The 21,061-nt window shown below is 37.6% G+C and overlaps 1 protein-coding gene across 7 annotated transcripts in view; it reads left to right on the forward strand.

Annotated features, from left to right (window-relative positions):
* The window catches only part of SUGCT (succinyl-CoA:glutarate-CoA transferase), a 322,387-nt gene that overhangs the window by 247,925 nt on the left and 53,401 nt on the right, over positions 1 to 21,061 (forward strand). The gene's annotated exons all lie outside the window — the stretch shown is intronic.

A 21,061-nucleotide genomic window follows, 5' to 3' on the forward strand; every position in this document is an offset into this window, starting at 1 on the left:
ACATTCCTGAATATCAGGAGTATTATTGCCTGCCTGATTTGCAACAAACTTGCAGTGTGATAGCATAGTAAGATTATCATTACTCCCATGTTATTAATTTACAGATTTAAAAAAAGAATCTCATAAATCCTAGTATTCAAGGAACTAGCTTATTAAATCACTAGTTTAATAAATCCCTGATACCTTAGTGCACTACAAGTAAAATATAGGATTTACACTGATAAATACAGCATGTTCCTGCCTATCTTCTTTATTCTCTTAATTTCACTTTGTGAAAAGCTCTTCTTGCTGCTTTTCTGGATGACTAGTTAGCCCAGGATAAACTTGAGTCAAAAGCTGTATTTTGGAAATTTTAAGTGAGCTGAAAAATCCATATAGAACTAGAAAAGTTAGTTTAAAACTATGTCAGGCCAGTGACTTAGGATTTAGCTATAATGTGAACTAAAATCTACAAAGAGGATATGTCAAATAACACTTTTATCGAGTTACATGCCATTTAAAAAATAATAGCTATGGCACTAGAACGAACTTTGTACTAAAATATTCATAAACCAATTAAATTGAGCTAGTAATTAAAAAATATTAAAAAAAGGCTTGTGTGCTTCTGAGATTTTGTGTTCTAGTTATATCAGTTGAGCTAATAAAAGATACTGCCTCTCTTTCCAATTCCTGCTGCATGTAATAATTACCATTCCATGTTCTACTAAGAATGTTTTACATGAATTGTTATTCTAAGAGCACCTAATAATCAAAGGCAGTGTTTCTCCCTTTTAATCTCACTAGAATAATAGAAATCTCTTTTGTTCCAGTCTCCTGATTTGTCAAATGGGATTGATAGCATTGCCAATTAAGCTTTACATGGCTGACTGTTTCACGTGTGTGCTCACTGAAAATTTTTTATCATGCCACAGTCCTGCTATTAGACATCAATTACTCAAGCTACTGCTTCCTCTCTCTGTTAGCTCTACCTTACATACCCTACTTCTGTAGCATTTCTATCCATTTGCCTTTCCTCACCCACTCACAACCCATTGCCCCAGTCCTCTGACTATTTTCCTTCCTAATCTCCTGTTGGCGATAAATCCCAACTGGGTTATTAATGTATGTCGGTTCTGGCAGTCCCCTCTTGGCTGTGTTTGCTAATTCTGGTCTGAAATCTGAGTTCTGATTGTTGGTGGGGGGGTTTTCTCTCCCTTGATATCATCTGAAGTCACCCAGCTAGGAGCTCTCTAGTGCCTTATTTGTTCTTTTTGTTTCATAATTTGCCTCTTGTGTCTTCTTTGTCTTACTTTCTCCCACTCTATCATCTTGGGCTGCATGAATAGGGATGTTACACAGTACAGCAAAACTCATTGGGAACTAGTAAGTGAGGTGGGACATGGTCAAGTCGTGGATGATGAAGAAGGGGTTTTAAAAGGAGAATATAGACTAAAGAGCAAAAGAAAAGCTGCTGAATATCAATCATTACCCTGCAAATGAAACCATAGGACATTCAAATGAGATTGAAAAACTTCAGCATGAACAGCTCTGTAAGAAATAGGTGGGTCTAAGTAAGAGAATGGACTTGATGGCTGACCAGATTTTTATTGCTTCTCATTCTTCTGATTCCAAGAGACAGTGATGAAAAGGAAGGTGATAAGCCATAAGGGCTGCTTTGTGCAGGGAAATAATGATAAAAAATACAGCACACTCAGCTGCTCAGAGCAATCAGAAACTCATATTGGAAAAATCTTAAACAGAAGAGGGTTAATTCTGAGACTATAATTCTTGGAAAACATGTTAGAATTCATATGAAAAAGCTTTAAGGACTTCATTTTAATTGACCTTGGATACACAGCAGGTCATGGCCTTTTAGGGAATTAGAACCAGAGTGCTCATCAGGGAACAATACAAGTTTAGAAGGTCAAGAACTGATTCCTAACCATAAGTGCAAATGTTCTCATGTGTGTTTAATATGAGCTGGGAAATACTTTACAACATGTTGGTCTGGAAGAAATTGGAGCGGAAGTCTTAATATGTATATTTGAATATGTTATAAGATATTTTGAATGTGTCGTTTAGTACCTCCTAAAGTCCAAGAAAAAGTATAAAGTGCCAGATATAGCTATAACCACATGATTTTTGTAATAATGAGATCAATAAAGAGATGAGGCAAAGTCCTTCCTGATGTGTTGTTGAAAATTTAATTATGAAGACGTCAGTTCTAACTAACATGTTTTACCAAAACAGGAAGTGGGTGCAAAGAGTTTCCCACGTTAAATTTAGGAACAGTCAAAATAAATCAAATGCTAAAATTATCCAATTTACTCCAGGGTTTGTGAGGAAGAACGGGCAAGTAATTGTCAATTATGGAGTGGGATTGGAATGCAGGTTGTAGAGGGATAATTAATTGAAAGATATTTCATTTTGATTAGTGTGGCTTGAAAAATTGCCATCTGAAGTGGTTTCAGATCTGCAGGGCGGTCTGCTGATGATGGGCAAGGAACAGGCATGCAGAACTTTAATGGGGTTATGAGGGGATTAGAATCTATTACATTACTGAAAATAAAATAAAAGCCTGCAGAAAGAGAAAGTATAGTCTTATGATCAAGAGTTAGGTCTCTACTGGGAAACCTGGGTTTGTTCCCAGCTTGTGCCATGTAGTTCCTGTGTGGCTTCAGGCATGGAGTTGAGGGCTGCATTGCACCATGTTACAGGGACATTCTTGAAGGGCATAAAGCAGCTCACCTGCCAGGATGATTATATTAGTGTTCCCTTCATCACTGGTCCAGGTTGGCCATCAGGGGAAAGGGGTAGACAAAAGCATTAGTGGGTTTGTTGTTCTCTTTCAATTTCAGCAGCTGGAGTTGAGCTGGGAAGTGGTCAGGCTCATCTTTGCTGAGTTTTTCTATCCTGCATGCTGACTCCCACCTCGCTTAAAGGGCTGCCAGGAGGAGCTGTGATTCAGGTAGTGCTATAGTGCTATAGCTCTCTTTCAGGGTTTCTGTAAAGCAGCACACATGGCAGCGCATTCTTCTGTTTCATACCCCTTCCTTTCATTGTCTCTTCATAAGCCAATAGAATATTTGGAACAGGTAATACTTAACGTCATCTGAGGCTTGTTTATCTAGTGCAAAGAGTATTGAGATCTTTGGGAAAGAAAGATCTCAATTAAAAAAAAAAGACATGGCTATTAGTTTGCTTAATATAAACAACTACTAATTTAGCTGATAGAGCTATTTTCATCTTGTTTTCATTTTGGTAAATAAATGAATTTGGGAACTGAGGCTTTGAGGCGAGGAGATACCCTCTTTCCCCCATGCTCTCCCAGTGGAGACTTCAGGATGACTTAGAGCAAGGCTCCAAAATGGAAAATGTGGTTGCTGTGAAGAGGCATCATTAGTGCAGTATGTGGAAGCAGGCTGCCTACCTTCCTGCACGAACCATTTTACCACAAACAGATTCCTGTTCTGACACACAGCTTTCAGCAAAATCAGCCAACAACTGTTAGCCAGACATGAATGTCTTTGGCATTCAACACATTACTTGCACATCAGACAGTGTTGATTACAACCGGAAAACAGTATAAATATCACCTTTTATATTACACTTGTAAAATTGATTCTTTCCCCTTTGAGTTAGTATGCCAAAAATATTGTTCATTGTGTATGGACTTCAAGGGGATAATTCTGCCTGCAAAATTACAAATAAACAGATTAATACATGTGTCAGTATCATGTTCTTTGGCTGATGCCATCTTCACTTATCACCTGTTTGCATTGCGCAACTCCTTTGTTCAAATAGAGTTTTAACTTCTGCTGCATTATGACATATGTATTGATTAAATACAAATCAAATTATACATTTGTCTATATTTTACATTTCTATAGCCTTTCCTTGCCTTTTAAATACATTAATAAATTTCTCAATCAAATTACATTAACTCCAAAACTTTTTGAAATATTTAATTTGAATAGTGCTTACAAGGAAAATCCTTTGAAAAGTTCAAATGAATACTTGATTTTCACAGGACAGATAAATCCTGATGGTTCTTGTGTTCTTTTCCTCATAACAAGTCCTTTTGCTGGACTGAGGCTGCTGGAAGTTCTTGAAGGTCAAGAAAGCAGAAAGAAAAGGAGAGGCAGCCACCTTGTAAAATACATGTCAGAAATGACCATTATTGATAATTTTTTTCTGAGCCCAGAACAGAAATAAAGGAAAATCTTGAAAATTAAGAAAATTAAATATAAATAGCATAAATGTATGTATTTTGTCCTTCCTGTTTTTCATAGCAATTGTGAAGCTATCGGGAAAATACACAATTTCTCAAGGGGCTAAGAGTTATGTAAAATATCATAGGAGTAATCAGGTGAAAGATAATTGCAGCTGGCAAGATCAACATCCTACCATAGATTTTTTTCAAGCCTGTAGTTGAAAACATGAGAAATGGGATAGGTACAACATCTTCTACCACTTCAAAAGTCAAGCCATCCTTTAAAGCTCTTTTCTGCCTTTGAAAGGAAAATCATCTGAATTCCTTAAGACACATCTTAAACCATATGAACCACTTTCTGTGATGACAGAATTTAGTTAATGCTCATTATGTATAAAGGTGCTATAAGGAAACTTTATAGACTGAATGCTCTTTATAAACTGGAAGCTAAGGTTCAGCCAGTTTCCATTTAATTCTCCAATATTGCCTGCAGCAGTCAAGTAAATTTCATAACAGTCTCCCTCCACCCCAAATGAAAACCATGTGCCTGCTTCATGTGGCACATGAAGCTTTTACTCCTTTCCTAGTCCCTCCATTCAAATCTCTCCTCAGTGCTTTAGAAAACCTTCCAAGTATTGATGGAATCAAGATAACAAAGTAAATTCTGGTTCTTATTAATTAGGCCACGTTAGCACAAGAGCTATCATTCCTAAAGAAGTTGAATTGCAGTCAAATTGTCACAAAACCATGTGCCTGCTTCATGTGGCACATGAAGCTTTTACTCCTTTCCTAGTCCCTCCATTCAAATCTCTCCTCAGTGCTTTAGAAAACCTTCCAAGTATTGATGGAATCAAGATAACAAAGTAAATTCTGGTTCTTATTAATTAGGCCACGTTAGCACAAGAGCTATCATTCCTAAAGAAGTTGAATTGCAGTCAAATTGTCATGTGTGTATGGCAATGGAAAGTGTTAAAAAGCATGTATATACATGCTCTTGAACATTGTCTGTTCAAGAGTTTCCAAAATTAGGACTTTCATTCTCCACAGTGAAATTAACTTAAGGAGTGAAATAAATAGGCATAGCACTGTGATTTGATAAATCTTTATTTTATTGAAACTGATCTTGGACAAGAAGAGTTGATTTTGGGCTTTTTCTCATAGAATATTTGAATGCCAACACATTTAGAAATAATGTATTCATTGCTTATGAGTCAAGTAATTTCAGATTATTTTTCCCCTGATTTATTATTTAGACACTTCTCCTCTAAGAGAAGTGAACAACTTGAACAACCTCTCCTGAACAATCATAGACTTTCTTCATGACCTTATCATGTCAGCACATAAAACTATTAACAGGCAGAAGCATAATCAGAAGTCATGGGGATGTCTGCCCTTTTTCTAGATCCTTGTTCTGTCCCTCAGGGAGTGCCAGCTTAGTTAGAATCATAGAATATCTTGAGTTGGAAGACACCCACGAGGATCATCGAACTCTAAGTTCTGGCTCTGCACATGACATCCCAAGAGTCACACCGTGTGCCTGAGAGCATTGTCCAAACACTTCTTGGACTCTGTCAAGTTTGGTGCTTCCTGGGGAGCCTCTTCCAGTGCAAAGCCACCCTCTGGGTGAAAAACTTTTTCCTAATATCCAACCTAAACCTCCCTTGACACAACTTCTTTCCATTCCTTTGGATTCTGTCACGTGTCACTATAGAGAAGTGCCTGCCTCTCTGCTTCCCCTCATGAGAAAGCTGTAGATTGCTGTGAGGTTTCCCCTCAGCCTCCTCTTCTCCAAATTGAGCAATACAAATTACGTCAGCCGCTCCTTCAATGGTTCCCCCACTACAACATTCTCTGTCTTCATATCCTCCTTTTGACACTCTCTAATAGCTTTTTATCTTTCTTATATTGTGACACACAAAACTGCGCACAGGACTCAAGGCAAGGCCTCCCCGGTACAGAGCAGGGTGGGACAATCCCCTCCCTTGCTCAGCTGGTGAAGCTGTGCCTGATGCAGCCCAGGACATGGTGAAATTAAATTAAGGAGTGAAGTAAATAGGCAAAGCACTGTGATTTGATAAATCCTTATTTTATTGAAATTGATCTTGGACAAGAAGACTTGATTTTGGTCTTTTTCTTATAGAATATTTGAATGCCAACACATTTAGAAATAATGTATTCATTGCTTATGAGTCAAGTAATTTCAGATTATTTTTCCCCTGATTTATTATTTAGACACTTCTCCTCTAAGAGAAGTGAACAACTTGAACAACCTCTCCTGAACAATCATAGACCATACTGGTATAAAAAAAAGACTTTTTTGCTGTTGGGTTCCTCTCAGTAATTTACTGTGAGAACAAGAACTGGACTAAGAAGTAGTTGTGGAGGGGTTTCTGTGTTCACTCTATTTGCATCTCAAATAATTCTGTGGTTACACCTATTTTCTAAGATAAAATAGATGGTTTTAAAGTGCTAAATATTTTAAAGCCTGCTATTTTATTTCAAATTTGAAATATCATTTTTTTCTGAACTTAAAACCAGTTTCAAACTCTGACAGCTTTTGCAAACAGAAAAGTTTCGGGAGAAAGATTCAGGCAGCTAGCTTCCATGACAGCATCACATTCATTCAACATCACTAGCATAGCCGTACAAAGGAAACATTCTACATGCCTGAAGGATGCCTTTAGCCTGTCACTTAGAACGTACACCTACCTAGATTAATGATAATGGACCAAATGTGTTTGCTACTCAAATTTTGCAAGAGACAATGTTGTAGATGTTGGCAAACCCAGTGGGAAGAATGATGATGTCTAACTTATTTCAGAAGGCTGAATGATTTCTTTATTATAATTATGCTATGATACATTAATATACTATATAAAAGAGGATACTATAAACTACATGCTACTTTCTCTAAGTACCATATCTAACTAACTCACAACTTGTGACCCCGTTTTCGAGAGTTCAGACACAGATGGATCTGATTGGCCATCAGGCCCAAACAATCCACCGTGTTCCAACCAAGCATTTGCTCTAGGTAAACAATTCTCCAAACACATTCCACAAGAGAAAAACAAGGAGCAGAAATAAAAATTGTTTTCTCTTTCACTTCTCTCTGTGCACCTTTATAAAAATCCTGAGAGAGAGAGAAATGTGCTTGCCACAAGACAAATATAACTGTCCATCCTGTTAATTTGTCATTAACAGGCTAAAATGGAAAACTTGACTGAATAGTCTCTCAACATGTTTTGGTCTTGCTGTGACTCTTGTTTGCATTAGTAGAAGCAGAATCTGTTTTCTTGCTAGCTAATCCACAAACAACCACAGGTAATGTTACACAGCTCCTTGTAAAGATCACCAGTAACATATATCTTCTTGTAAAATTATTCCCACTTACAGTAGGAATTAGACATTTTAGGTCTATAAAGCAAATCTCCATTTACTATGCTGTGATTCCCATTGTGGAGCTAACTCAGAGAAAGCAGGCTGGATTTTAACTAATTTACTTTTTTTTCCTTAAAAGACTGCAATCAAAATTAAACACCTACCATTTAGTAATCAAACAAAAGTTAAATATAAGATAAGTATCTTGTAACTACATTTGAGTGTCAGTTACATACATGGAACATTTCTAAATAATTTTTTGTGTTGGCACTATGTTTGTTAAGTATGAAAATGGTCCTAGCTTAGCATGATTTAGCTTCATGAAGTTCACCAAGACTTCATCACATTGAATAGTTGAGCAATAATACCAACAAAAAAGTAAGCATCAGATTTATGACAGCTCTGTTTTCTTTGATGTCTTCTTGAGTGACATGTTTATGCAAGACAAATAAGTAAGCTATATCTCCATGAGGCCTATTGAAAAACTTTAGATTTTTTCTGGAGATGGAGTATCTCTTTTCACTTCAAGTATGCGTTGATGGATTAAGGGAGAATGCAGGCAGGTCCCAGCCGTCAACTGCCTGTAAGTAGAGCTTGACTGAAGATTTAGCATTTGTTAGTGCTGAAAGGGAAAACTGGATTGTACACACATCTGAACTGTCCTTTAACACATTAGACACTTACCACTTATTCAGGGCACATTTTCTGAATGCTTTATTTCTTTTTCCTTCAACCCACAGAGTATTGACTCTAAGCCTGTGAATATTCTATTATACATAACAAGGAAACATAAGGAACATCTGTGTCAATGGATACATGGAAGCAGTGTCAGTGAATCCCAGAAACACTGAGGATTTTATTATCTAGTGAAAATTCATTTCGGCAGCCTGTCTCACCTCTGCTGCTGTAAATCAGAAGGCAGATGACTAATGTCCAGTGAACTAAAACCAGCCCAACATGGTATCCTTTCTGTATCTTTCAGTGTCCCATGTGCCTTTTATTCTTCTGAAAAATTGTGGAAATATTATTTTCCATTTTTCAGATGAGAAACTGATAACACAGTTCTGGATACATCTCAGTACTAAACCAAGCATTTACGTGAGATTTTTGAGGTAGTTGCATTCTAATTGTAAGATCACTCCATCATTAACAGCGTAATGTTAATTATAGTACTGATAATTGTAGACAATTATCAGAGTCATAATCACCCTCTGGATGTGTCTTTCTCTGTTGCCTATATGAGGGAAATGTGTTTACCACCTAGTAATCCTCAGTCAACAGTTTAATGGTAAGTGACATGAATATGGGTCATATGGTTCATTTCCAAAATCATTCTATACATGCATGGCAGAGAAGAAATCCCACAATATGAGTTCATTGTTTTGAATAAGAAATCCTTTAGCACAGAAGTAGTCACCTCATTTGATCTTCCCTTTATTGTAAGTCAATTTTTGTGACTTCTGATCCGCATTCTTTGTTTGCTGCTTTGTTTTCTGGTTAGCATAAAACCCAAATACTGCAAAATTGGAACTCACAATATTAAAGATACACTTCTAACAGTTATTTAGATTCTTCTAGGTTTGGGACTTGCATCCTACCTCAGTTATTATTTTTATCTCAACATTTATGTGCCTCGGTTAATGGAAAAAAAGGGCTTTTATCACCTGCCTTTTAAATATCTCTTTCAAGTTCTGCATTTGGTTGACATCAGATAAGCAGAGTAGTGGGGAAAGAAAACTTCAGACTAATTAAATACCTGAGCGAAAGGTGTTTGGAGCAATTAATTACAACAAAAAGAAACTCTAGTTTTATGCACTCCACTGTATATGTAACATTTATATACATATAAATGACATACAAAGAAATAATGCCTTCGTTTTTTAAAAGTATCCTGTGATGTTCTCCTAAAATATATGAGTTAAAGTTATATAACACTTGATTTGTTGTATAATACTGTTTTCTAACTAGCTTGATATATCAAACATTACAATACTTTCTGTTTTGATCTGAAACACTAAGCATTTTTTAATGTCAATGTCTCCCAACAGTTTTCTTGAACAGTAGGTGATCAAATGAAAAAATGACAATAACTTCATCATATCTCACATGATGATAGTAATGGACTGGTTTCATTTACCAGCAAAATTGTATTTAATTTTGTTGCAACAGAATTATTTAATGAACTTTTTTTTCCCTGGAAAGTATAGAAGATACTTGTTTTGATACTCAAGTGGTATTATCTCCAGAAACTGCTTATGATGTGCATGGACTAGTATGGTCTTGAAGACATTTAGTGTCCAATAGTAGTTCTGGAAGAAGAGTCCTTTTGCAGGACTGAAGTTTATTAAATAAATTTTCCATTTGTAGGAAATACATACTGTATGTTGTAGTAGCATTTTAATCAGAAGAGTCAAAAAATGAAATTTTGAAGCTTTTGTATTATACTTAAATTGAGCTAAGGTTGGAGCTAGTCTCACATCTACAAGCTGAAGACAATAACTTTTATTAAAGTATTTTAATAAAATAAAATACCCCTCTCTACATTTTAACAGTTTGATTGCCCATCACTTTAATTAGCTCCTTGAATAGCATTCATTAGAATATAAGGTCTTATACAAAGCAAATTTTCAGAATAGTCCTTATGGCTTGACATTAAAAGTTCTTCTGGTTGTGCAACCTGCTTCAACTAAACTCATATACAGTGAAGTGTTTTAATTGATGGTACTGTGCAGGCTCTGAAATGGTTAAGAATGTAAAAAATACTTTTCCAATTACATTGCTCATCTGCTTACATTTGCATGTTTAGGAAAAATGCTCTTCCATCATTACTATCAGTGACACTTTATTGCTATCACATCCTAGTATTGCCTTAAGTAATATTATGCAACAGGTGTCACTGCTGAGGTAGAGAAGAAATCCTTAACACAAAGCTGAACAGACAAATATAACTTCCAATGTTTGAAGATATGAATTTACCCACTGTCTTGGTGTGAAAGACAGGTGTCGGCCAAGGGAGGCAGGAATCTCCCCTGGAATGGAAAATATGACCCTCTTTCCTCTGAATTATTATAACTTTGAAATTAAGGGGCTTTCAGGCAAAGATATGGGAAAAGGAATAACAGTTCTTTACTAGTATGTATATGGATAACAAGGCAAAATCCAACCACAATGGCATCACAACAGAACCAGAAACCCAGTAACAGCCTTCACTTGGCTGCGGCACTTTCCCCTTTGGTGTAGTTATGGTCACAGCCGGCAGGGGCGCTAGTGGCTCCCAGCCTGGCAGGGAGGGTGCGATGATTCCCCCACGGCTGCAGAGGCGCTGTAGTGCGAGCTCAGCCATCCTTCCAAGCAGCAGTGGCGGGTGAGCTGAAGAGAGAAAGAGAGAAGGGGCTTTCCTTTGCAAACTGACCGGGGGAAGCCAGTCTCAGTGCCTCTTGCTGAGATAAAAATAATAGGATTCAAGTCCCAAACCTAGAAGACTCTAAGTAACTATTAGAAGTGTATATTTAATATTGTGAGTTCAAATTTTGCAGTATTTGGGTTTTATGCCAAACAGAAAACAAAGCAGCAAACAAAGAATGTGGATCAGAAGTCACAAAAATTGACTTACAATAAAGGGAATATCAAAGGAGGTGACTACTTGAATGGACTGCAGCGGGAAACCTCGGAAGCAGCAAGCTGGAATGGCAGAGGTGGGCACATCCAGTTTGACAAGCAAAGTGTAGCAGAAAACTCTGGGCGCTGCCAGAAGCTTCTGGGTGGCTGGTTGTCAGGTTACAGTGTAGCAAGAAGCCCTGAAGCAGCAGCAGAGAACAGCAGGGTTGAGCAGGGAATTGCTCCCCTGGGCAGCTCACCAGTGATGGCTGCACACCGGGCTCAGGCTGTGCAGAGGGGGCAGTCGCTGGTGGCCAATGGGGTGCTCACAGGTCCCTGCGCAGCAGCGCTGGCTCTGGTCTCCCAAGCAGCAGAGAAGCAAGTCAGTAAGCTCCAGTCACAGTGCCAAAGGAAAAGAAAATCCACACGGCAAGAAGTATTTCTCATCAGAGAGATCCCACTGCTTGGCCATGGAGACGACTCACCTCACTGGAAGGAAGCAACCACCCCTTCCCCCCACCCCCCCCCCCCCCCCCCCCCCGAGTTCTCACAGGAAATGCCAGGCTGGCTCTTGCCCATCGCAAAACTGCCGGAGCCAGGGTCGGGGGTGAGCAGCGACTGTCCCAGACACAAAGCTAAAACAAAACCAAAAATGAGTGTGGGATAAAAATCTATCCCTAAGACACTCTGGTGAACTATTTGGTGTCTGTGCTTGTGAAAATTTGTCTAAGATTTTAAGTGGAAAAATCTGTCCTTTGTATTTTCCTTTTTTCATTTCCATATTGGTCTCTCAGCATCTGTTGCAACTTGTATAGCAAAGTTCATTGGAAGCAACATATTTAAAAACTAGTGTTGTATTTTTGCTCACAGTTGCATATGTAGTATTCACATACCAATTGCTTCTTTTATTTAATTCTTACAGAGCATCAAATGCACATCGATGACTAAATAACTGTGAAATGTAGTATTTTCAAAACCATGCTTTGTTTTTTTTTAATTATGATTGTTTCTGAAAGAAATCACCTCTTTTGTGTAAACACTCATAGCCTTGAAATGCCTTCCTGGGTTTAGTTTCTTTTTGCTCTACTGCAACTAGGGGAGAAATTTTATGGTTGGGAAATAAAATTAATAACTAAATGCTAATGATGGAAAAGTGGATGGCAGTAGTTAAGTACTGAACTACTGGAAAGGAGTTGGAGATACTGATACAAAGTGGGAACTTACTCTTCACCTCTCCATATACATCTTGCACCTAGCATTCTTGAATCCCAGTTCTGTGGTGTAGGCATGGTTAGGAGTTCTCTGTCTTAAGTGGGTTTGTTACAAAGGCTAATGTTAACAAGGCAGAGTATACATCAGGAAAAATCTCCATGTGCCAGAGTTTCTGTTGATGAAAGTTCCTTTGACTGCCCAGGACACCTAGCAACACTCAACAGCATCTATACAGTTTACCAGGGTTGTCTGCACATGTTGCTATACAGAATTCCTTTGATTTAATTTAAAATGCTGTGTTTCAAACCACAGTCACAATTCCTTTTCTAAAGGGCTATGAAGGTCAGTGCAAGATTATGCAGGAATAAACCACTTATGAGAGTTGTGGTGAATCTCTGCCTGCAGTAGACTGAGGGTGTGCAGGGAGATGGTCTCATCTGGATGTCCTTTAAAATAGTAAGAAGGTGCCACTGTTAAGTGGCATTCCTGTGAGGATGAGCATGTTTTGCAGTCCTGGGAAAGGTTAAGTACTCTGAGCTGACAGACCAGCACTAATGAAACAATGATGTATAAATAAACCTTAACACTTACATGGCAGATGAAAGATGGATGGAGTACTTAAAAGAAGGCTCTTGGGAACTCAGTGTGGCATGCAAGGTCAGAAAATATATACTGATTATGTACATTGTATTTGGCAAAACAAGTGAAACTCACAAGGACCATCAGAAATCAACTGATATTTTAGCATAATGTTGCAATGCTGTTGTTTAATGGCTCCTATGCTCTCTAATAGCCTGATATTAAATATGTGAATTTTTGAGGCTTGTACATTTTGAAATAACAATTCCCTTAAACGGTGGACAAACAACTCAGTCATTTTTCAATCCAGAGTTGCATCTGCATGTGACTTATTTCAATACCAGATGGCAAAAAGTGATTTCTGAAAAAATCTCAGTTATCCAAAACCCTATCAGAATTTTCTCTTCATCATCTCCAGCTCCATAGGCAGGTCCATATATGATCCCTGATGAATAAACAGGGACATAACAAACATCCACAGAGTTGTTATGAAAACAATGGCAGTGGAAAGGTTCTTAGTATTTTTACCCCACCAGTCTCCCACTTATGGCACACAGTGCTTGAAGGAGTGGCAGTCCTAGCTTATTATCAGTGTATTAAGTTAGGAAATTCACTTGCATTTTGTTAACAAGTCAATTTCTACAAAAGAAAACATCTGGAAACTTATTTTGTTGTTGTTTGATATTAGAGGTAAATCACAATAAAATAAAATAAAATAAAATAAAATAAAATAAAATAAAATAAAATAAAGCCTTTCATGTGACATTCCGGACACCAAAATAATATAATATATGTACAGTCTGGGATACTCTTCTTAATTTTTACATTCACTCGCATCTTTAAAAATTAATTGTAATTAGGTTTTTCCATGCTTTTTCTTAAAAGAAACTAAAAGCATAACATTTAAAGGCTGAATATAGTATTTGTAATAATCCCTAGTAGAAAAAAATATTATCAAAAGCCAGTAATTTTTAACACCATTGCTAGCAGAAAAATACTGGCAATTCTGATTGAAACAAGAAAAAACCAGTCAGTATTTCAGACTGTTGCATTAATAAAATCAATCTGCTTCTGTAGCACCAGGTGACCGGTGTGGAGTTATCAATGTTAGGAAAGCTATGCTGCAGCTGGAGACAGACTCTTTGATCACAGAGCCAGTGCTTTGAATATAGCCACACCCCTACCAGCATGAGCCAGGTCTTATATCCAAATAGCAGTACAGCCAGCCATCTCTGCTAAAATATTTCTGTGAATTTACACATTCAAACCCACCAAAAGTATGGTTTTACAATCACATCAGTTCTCAGGGAAAAAGAACATCTGAAAAATATATGTATATTTTACAAATAAGGACAGATTGTTTCCTCTGCCACGTCTCCAGACTGATGGTGCAAGAAGTTGTCAGGGAACTATTCTTGATGATCTGAGGGAAGGAACCTGATTTTTAAGCACCCAGACAGCCCCTTGAAGTCAGGGTCATGTCTGCAACCTTGAAAATCAGAGAATTTATGCAATTAAATAAGACTTGTATCTATGTGTTTTTGTATATTTTAGCCCAAGTTATAAACCTTTATTCTCTTAATCTCCTTGCTATTCATTACAAATATTAAACATACCACATGCTAATAAACCCCTTGGGAATACTTTTCTTCACAAGAGTTAAAAACCTGATTCTTTAGTGTAATATGGTCTACTATTAGAATAAAAGTACCTTATTTTACTCTCATTACTTTTCAAGATATTTGATGAAAACATAGATTTATATAGACTTATTTAGCAGCTGTCTCATATTTACTTAGACTGTAAGGTATAAATAAAATTTAGTAATTTTTCTCAAAAATAAGTATGTGTTGATGATTTGACAGTGGCAAAGCTGTTTCTGCTCTGTCAGAAAAGGTTTCCATTGTTTAATACTTTTTCGATTGTTTAATATCTCTTTTGTGCATCATACAGTGGCTGATTTAGCACTAAGGAATTTTTAATTTTTAGTTTTGTAGGAGGAGGTGCTAGGGGAAGAAAAATGTTAATCTGAGAATTATTCTCAGTATCAGGATGATATCTTATTTTGGTTATGAATCTGAAAGATGATTTAGGAAATTGAATTACTAAAAACTGTAATTTTACTAAAAACTGTTCATATTGGCCCCAGAAACAGTTTGCTGAGTAGACTCTCAGGGTGGAAGAAGGTGAGTCTGTGAAAAACAGACGTTCATAGGGTGCCTGAGAAGAGGTCACTGTGGTGGGTATATTCTGTTCCAGTATTACAAACCACTAAAATAATCCGGGAAACTTATCCAGTTTCACCAACTTTATGCTCCCTTCTGAACTGAGGTCTAATTTTAGTCTAATGTGCAGGTTTCATAATTTCAGATTTTTGATATTTGAGTTAATGGATGACAAATAGGATCTCCATTGGGATACTTACACAGAGCTTTGCAGAGAAGAACCTCAGTGGAAGAACAGCAGTAAGAATAGATTGCTGGTGCAGGAAATTAATAAGAGTGGCCTCATGCAGGAGTTGAGAAAAAGATGATATATGAGGGCTCACACAATTTTAAAACATCTGGTAGTGATGTCAGTCATACAAAAAGTGTACAGGACAAGAATCAAATGTGCAGGAAAACGGAAAGAGAAGAAATTCTGGAAAGGTAATACAGTGTCAAATTTTAGAGTTAAATAAAAAATGCTCTGGCCAACTCTCTGCTTCCCCAGATGTATACAAAACCTGTAGATATCTCTATGCCAACATGAGCTGAGTAAGAATAAAAAAAGTCACTTGAAATTCTTGGCAAAGAAGGATCTTGACATAGCCATTACTGAAGAACATTGGAATGACAAAAATCAATAGGTAAATGTAATATCTGCTATAAACTGAACAACATGGACAGATTAGGTCATAGAACTGGGGGAGCTATATTAGGGCTCTACTGTTGAGCCTTCTAATCAGGAAATGGATATTGAGTCCAAAACATTGAAGGAGAGAAAAGATTCCTCTAAGCCTAAGGAAGTAGTAATAATGGGTGAATTCAACTGCCTTCAGCTGGTCAAAGGTCACATTGGGATAGAGTGTAAGGGAAGCAATTTCTCTTCACTCTCAATCAGTGATTGCCTTTTGAAACATTTAGTTCTAGAGTATGCAAATGGAAGTTCTTGACTTAAGTGACATAGAATGCAGATAAGAAGCTCTTTACTCTTGTATCAGAATGCACATTTTTGGATTAAAGTCATGGCTACTGTAAAACCTAAATTCAATATTGAAGAGCCAATAGCTAGTTTGTAGAACCACTGTTAGGCTACAGGATATAAAAACTCTTTAAACAAAAGATGAAAGAGTAAGGAAATTAAATTCTGATAACCAAGAGGGAATCTAGGTGAGGTGTTTTGTAGTTGAACAAGAGATGCAGCAGAAAAGTGTGAAGTATTTTAATAATGTGACATGGATCAGGATAAAGATGTATTCATCAGGCCTCAAAATGCCATTCCCAGGGATGTCAATCAAAAGTAATATTGTCTATAGCATATAGTAGGAAATAAAGCTGTGACATAAGGACTTTGTCAAAGCCATCGCCTCACATGCACAAAAAACCCAGAATTTTGGCGAAGGAAACAGTCTGTTTCCTTCTTCTAGGCCTAGACACTGGCCTAGAAGAAAGCAGCAGTAGAGGATAGGGACATTCCAGTGAAGTATAATTTTCCTGTGTGTATTCATATAGTATCACAGACATGGTACTAGGGACCTAAGAGACTATTACATACTCAGTGTTCACTGTGTCAGAATGAGGGAATGGAAGAAAAGAGGTAAATCAGAAACTGTTGCATCTCGGGTGAATTCAGTTAGGGGTTTTAATAAATGTTAGTTAGATCGGTCCTATGTACCCCTATTTTCCCCTTAAAATGGTTCGCTCCAAGCTGTCTGCTATAGCAGCTTTCATATGTCAATCTTGTAACCACTCCCTTCTTCCCCTCGGAAAGTTCTGTATCAATCACCCCACCTCTGTAATCCCATTCATCCCAGAACCCTGTACACACACCTGTTATGTTCCCATAGGTTGCCGTGTTCCGTGTCACTCCCCTGTCATCTGTCCCCATTGGGCGAGGGAGGCTTCCGCCCCTGTTGGCCCACTCCCTATTTAATCCCCTGTTCCCTCTGCCCCAGCGCCATTTTACCTGGGTGGGCTTGAGAACAGATGCATTGTCCACTGCTGCAGGCATGCGGGAATAGAGAGTTCGCAGCCATGTGGGCAGATCGCACCATCTCTCACCCTTTGTCTCGCCTCAGCGGCATGGCAGACCCACATGGAGGCTCAGCCCTAGAGCTCCGCACACACGCGGTGGCCCCGGTCTCACCGAGAAGCAGTGCGCTAGCCGGACACCCCCAGCTGCCTGGGACCAGGGCAAAGAAAAACCAAATGCTGCAAGAAACAACACAGCCAGATTTTATTTATTCAAAAATTTGTTAAGAAAGGAACTTTTCTTTAAATTATGTCCTCTCTCATGAAATGGTAAAAAACTTCAAATATGAGAAATAGGTTAAGTAGAGATAGATGCGATTCAATAATACAATACTTAGATATAGTAGAGAGCTAATACCTTCTCTAAGTGACCCCTGCATATTGGAAACTGTATTTGGAAGGAAGAATAGTAAAGTTATAAGTGATTAAGGACTAACTTTGCAACAGAACTTGAATATATTGGGATTTCAGCTTAGGAAAAGAAGTGGCGAGGAAACATGCTGACATGCAAACCATTCTGTTGTGCAACAACATTCTAGGAATACAAGACCAAGCAGAACCATGTGTCAGATGGGGATATATTTAATATCCTTTCCAAAGTTCAAATGACTTGATGTATTTTTATTTGGAAAGGGGTACTTTCAGTATGTGGGATGCAATTCCAATATGGCATTTTCTTCACAACATGTGCTGTTACTTTTTCAGGGAGTGATTATGGCTGTTGCTCTATGTTCAGCATGTACAGGGAAAACTATTATTACTTTTTTGTGGTTTGGAGGCAGGAGTGGTAATTTCGTTTACCAACAGCCAGCTATCTTGTGGTTACAAAAATATGGAGAAAATGGTTACATCATTTCCTTTGTGGCCCTTACAGTCCTTTTCACTAAACTCTAGATGAATCTGTGAAAGAGTAGTACCTGTACAAATGCATATTTTGAGTGCATAGCTCCACATTAAATAGAACTTTTAAAATTTGAATCAGGGAAGGAGGGAGGTGGGAGCTACAAGGTTTGAGATGTTTCTGATTCCAGTATTTCCTTTGATAGGGATTTGCAAGCTTACCTTAGGTAGAATTGAAATAGGTAGACTTGAAACTTGGCTGGCAGTTTTAAAAGAAACCATGTTGTCATGGGTGATTAGTTACATATATCATCAGAGTTGAAGTGATGTTTTTATTTGGAATAAAATAAAATTATGTCACAGCATCAATCACTTAGGTTGAAAAAGACCTCTGAGATTATAAGTCCAGAGACCACCATGTCAACTATATCAGGTTCAGTCTTTCCTTAAACACCTCCAGGGGTGGTGGCTCCACTGCCTCCCTGGGCAGCCCATGTCAACACCTGGTCACCCTTTCTTTGAAGAAATACATCCTAATGCCCAGCCTAAACCTCCCCTGGAGCAGCTTGAGACTGCCTTCTTCTCCTGCCACTGGCTGCCTGGGAGAAGGGGCCAACCCTCCCCAGACTTCCGCCTCTTTTCAGGTAGTTATAGGTCTTATCTCCAGGACTGGCAACCCCAGCTCCCTCAGCTGCTCCTCTCAGGGCTTATGCTCCAGATCCTTTATCAGCCTTGTTGCCTTTCTCTAGACTCGTTCCAGTACCTCAATGTCCTTCCTAAACTGGGGGGCCCAGAACTGGATGCAGAACTCAAGGTGTGGCCTTTCCCTAGTCCACACTGTTTCCTGGCCACACTGTTCCTGGTACATATTAAAAGGTTTTTACTGAAAGACTGAAGACTGTGCGTCTGATTTCTTTACAGTGATCTCGCTGTAAAATTCCTCCCAAGCATTATTTGATTCAGAAAATCTCATGTGGTAATAGATCATATAGTATTTCTACCCTGCAAAATAAGCCATATGGAAAAAAAATTGATCAATTGATTACCATCATCTTTTACATGGTTCTCTGGGTTCATCAGTTCCTTATTATGAGTTCAGGTGAATACAGACACAGTAGAGGGCTCTACCACATCAGAAATATCATTACCATTTCAGCTATACAAGACAATGGAGGAGAAAGCCATTGAGTTGTGTCTCTTACCTTTTCCTCTATTTTTCCTTGTCCTTGATGGTAAAGGATGTGGATGTTGCATTCTCCCAAGGCTAGAATGCAGTAATCCTTCATGTGTTTTAAGAATGCACATGAGAAGTTGGTGAAGTTTTTTATCAATTTCTTTTTGGGATTCTTAATAGTGCAATGCATGGAATGGGAAATTACACAAATATTTTAAACAGTGGTGCTGATGTAGGCAAAAACATCCACAGTTCTTGACCAGTCATTTCTTGGTGACTGTTTTCTTCAAAAGAAAAGTTGGAACTGAGTATATCAATATAGGCTTAATTACTGTAGAAAATAAGATTAATAGAAATTTCAGTGTTTTTGAGTAAAAAATATATCTGAGAGTGAAATTCAACACTGTACTAATAATGAAAATAAGGAAGATTGACTGCATCTTAAGCATTTCTTTTAAAAGGAGTAGTGGTGACATTCAAAGATACTTCAGGGGTTTTGTAGTTCATTCTGTAAAGAAAGGGGATCTGGAATTTGAGTCTAACAAAAAAGTATTTTAAAAGAAATTTAGGTCTGTCTTATGAGAAGAAGAATTTAGAGACTCAGAACAGAGAAAAACATGATTTTTGTGGAGCCCTGAGTAGCTGCTAGACAATCTGTATGCTTTTCTTTAACCAACTGGAGCCGCTTTTAGGTACATGCTTTAACTTGTCATCTAAAGAACTGCTTATTCACCTGAGCGTGCTGTGGATTTCAAGTTCAAATGAGTGTGTTTTCTTGCATTTGGGTCCCAAATAATCAATTAAATGCATAAAGCAAGCTCGTGTAAATAAGTTGTGGAGAAAAGAGGCCAAACTTTCAATGCTGTTTGATTAAGGGCGTGACTGGAAAGATTCTAAATATTAATTTTAAAAAGCAATTATATTTTCTAATTCTGTCACTTGGAAAAAAAAATTCTGGATGTCTCACTTGAATGTCTACCAAATCTGCCTTTAACCTTCTGGAATAGAAATAGAACTAATGATTTGGTATACCGCCAAGCAATTAGACCAGTGAAGAGACATTGTTCCACCAGTATCTATTATTGGAAATATCTGGATTTCTAAATGTCAACTAAATAGGTTCATCCCACAAGCTAAGAGAAAGCTGACCTGACCTTTTGACACCACCTGTTAAGGAATGGGAATTTTTTTAAGCACACTATTCTACACAGATAAAGGGTTCACAAAATTTGACCTGGAAAGAATGGTTAAAGGAATTAGTTTTGTTTTGTCTAGAAAAGCACAGACTGAGGGAGGATGTGATTACAATCTTCCAGTACATAAAAGAATGCTATAAAGATGGTAGTGATTGGTTTTCTGCGTTCATTTGGGGAAAAGACAAGATGTTTAATAGACAGATTATGTATCAGGAGAAAAATTTCTAGTAATAAAAATGCAGAACAAGGTGCAAACTACATAAGAAATTTCTCATCTTATTAACATGAATTTTTAAAAATTAGTTAGACCAAGACTTGTCATTAATAGTCAAGGTTGCTAGTGTTGTTCATGGTACGAGGTCAATAGGTAGATGATCACTTAAAATGCTGTCCCCATGTTTCATTTTCTATAGCTGATACATTTGGCAAGACATTCTAGACTTGTTACATTGGATATGAAAATAATTGCCTAGTGGGTGGCTATTTTTCATAATTCTGATTATATGATTAAGGTAAAAATATTACAAGGATGGAAGAATAATCAGTAAAGAAATTATAAATATTGTTTAGTGGCTTTTGGTGCAGAATTATATAAACAAGAGCAGTGATTTTGCTATTATAAATATCTCTTTCTCTGTTACTTGACAATTTTGGTATC

Source organism: Anomalospiza imberbis, chromosome 1 (genome assembly GCF_031753505.1).
Source record: "Anomalospiza imberbis isolate Cuckoo-Finch-1a 21T00152 chromosome 1, ASM3175350v1, whole genome shotgun sequence".
Classification (NCBI taxonomy): Eukaryota; Metazoa; Chordata; class Aves; order Passeriformes; family Viduidae; genus Anomalospiza; species Anomalospiza imberbis.